General features: G+C 33.1%; 1 pseudogene; it reads left to right on the forward strand.

Moving 5' to 3' along the window:
• The first annotated feature begins 302 nt into the window (after positions 1-302).
• On the forward strand, positions 303-1,683 carry LOC120215166 (annotated as a pseudogene).
• Positions 1,684-2,420: the final 737 nt, after the last annotated feature.

Below are 2,420 nucleotides of genomic sequence, written 5' to 3' on the forward strand. Positions count from 1 at the left end.
GTATAATTGAAATGAAAATCAAAGTTCAATAATATAATTGACAAAATTAAAAGTTCAGTGGTATAAACGATACGATGTCTACAATTTGATGGTATTTGATGTATCCTAGATATTATAACAAGAATAATATCAATAACTCAACTATAAACCAGCCCAATTTGTTGTCATTTCTCAATGTTCAGGACTTGCATAAAGGTTAAATTGGTCATTCAACTGAAAAACCCTAGCTATATTATCCCAACTTTCACTCTTCCATATTTGAAACCCCTAGCCAACCTCTACATCGAAGAACACGCCCAACAATGTCGCCTAAGTTTGACCCAACCCAAGTCGTCGATGTGTTCGTCCGCGTCATCGGTGACGAGGTTGGAGTAGCAAGTTCTCTCACTCCAAAGATTGATCCACTTGGTCTCTTTCTCAAAAGGATTGGTGAAGACATCACCAAAGAAATCGCAAGGACTGAAAGGGTTTCCGCGTAACTGTCAAGCTCACCGTCCAAAATTGTCGGCGGCTCTTATAATCAAGGCCTTGAAGGAGTCGGAGAGGGATAGGAAGAAGACCAAGAACATCAAACATAATAGGAATATTAGCCTGGATGACGTCGTCAAAAAGTCTAAGGTAATGAGACTGAGGTCGATGCTAAGGATTTGAGAGGAACAGTGAAGGAGATTCTAGGAACGTGCGTTTCCGTTGGGTCTACGGTTGATGGGAAACACCCTAAGGATGCGTTTGGATGGGGTATGTGAGATTATCAGGGGAATATTTTTTTCGGAATGTTATTCCTTATTTGGATTGTAAAAATTATCAATCCCGGTAATAAACCATTCCCAACAGTGACATTTTGGGGCATATTACCAGGAATGTAATTCCCCCAATCCCTTAGGTATTGTTACATTTTTGGCGTTTTGGACTAAAATGCCATTAACAGATTTTTTTCTTCAAAAATATCATTCTTCTGTCGTTGAATAAAAAAATTGTACGAATGTTAAATTGCAAATTTATCCTTACACTATTTTAGATTTACAAAAAATCCATAATTAGAATTTTAGATTTACAAAAAAAAGTCCATAATTAAAATTTTATATGAAGTTCATGTGTTAAAATAAAACCTTTCATTAAACCTATTTATCTTTTAAATTTTGTAAAAAAATTATATAAATTTTATTAATTTAAATTTTAAAAGAAAATATATAAATTAAAAATAGTAAAATTATATATTTTCTATGAACTTTTATACAAATATTTTCATTTGAATATTTACAATTCAACTTGTTAAAAACGATATATAATAAGGACAATTTGGTAAAATATGCATTCTAATAATTTTGTATTCTTTTAACCAAACACTGTAATCTTACATTCCTGCTAAACGAACCAAACACAACAATGCAACATTCCCAGTAATGTGTTAGGTAATGTTACATTCCGATAATTCTATTGCCAGTGGTAATGTTACATTCTATGAACCAAACACACCCTAAGGATTTGTAGGAGGAGATCCATGATGGAGATGTTGATGTTCCTTTGGAGTGAGAAAGTTCGTTCTTTCATTTTTATGATTTACGATTATCCTCTTGTTCGTCTTTTTTAAATGTTATATTTTAAGATTTTGAACAACTTGCGAATATTTAATTCAGAGGTTGTTTTGAAGTTTAATTTAGATAATATCAAGTATTATGGATACTTTATGTTATTATTTTTTTTTTGTTCCTTTTGCTTATGTTGTCTATTTAAAATGCTAACATTGTGCTTGGTAAGTAAGAAAAGAACAGAAAATCCGTGCTTTGATAGTGCTTCAACTTAGTAAAGAGTCGAAAATGATAGTTTTGGTAGTATTTTTGTTGGACTAATGAACGATAATTGTCCCATATTTGTTGAGTACCGGTTGACGAATGATGAAGAGAGTCAAATACATTAGTCTTCTAGCTATCAATGTGCCATATTTTTAGCTTCTTTTTTTATATTGAGATGTCGTTAAATGGTTGTTTTTGGATATTGTATCTAAGAAGAGATTGGTTTCTTGATGAATGCTTAACTTATTGGATTCTGTATGTTGGGTTTGATTGTAGAATACAGAACAAGTATGTTGTGATGATGATGCCCAAGAATTACGTACTTTTTCTCGGTTTAGCTTCATGTCTCAGTTTCTTTATAAAAGTTTGAGGACAAAAGGGTTGAGTAAATGATGTGGGAAAAAATTCACAATATAATCCACCCGAGGATTATTTCTCCATCTAGGGTGAATTGCACAATATCATCTTATGACGCCAGGTGTTCTACGCGTCTTCAAGCTAAATATGAAGACTCTACAATTGCATGGCGTCTTTAGGCAAATGAAGAAGATCCTACGACTGCATGATATGTTCAGGCAAATGAAGAAGACCCAGGAGTGCACGACGTCTTCAGACCAATAAGAAACC

This window comes from Hibiscus syriacus, unplaced genomic scaffold, assembly GCF_006381635.1.
Source record: "Hibiscus syriacus cultivar Baekdansim isolate YM2019G1 unplaced genomic scaffold, ASM638163v2 tig00000764_pilon, whole genome shotgun sequence".
NCBI lineage: Eukaryota > Viridiplantae > Streptophyta > Magnoliopsida > Malvales > Malvaceae > Hibiscus > Hibiscus syriacus.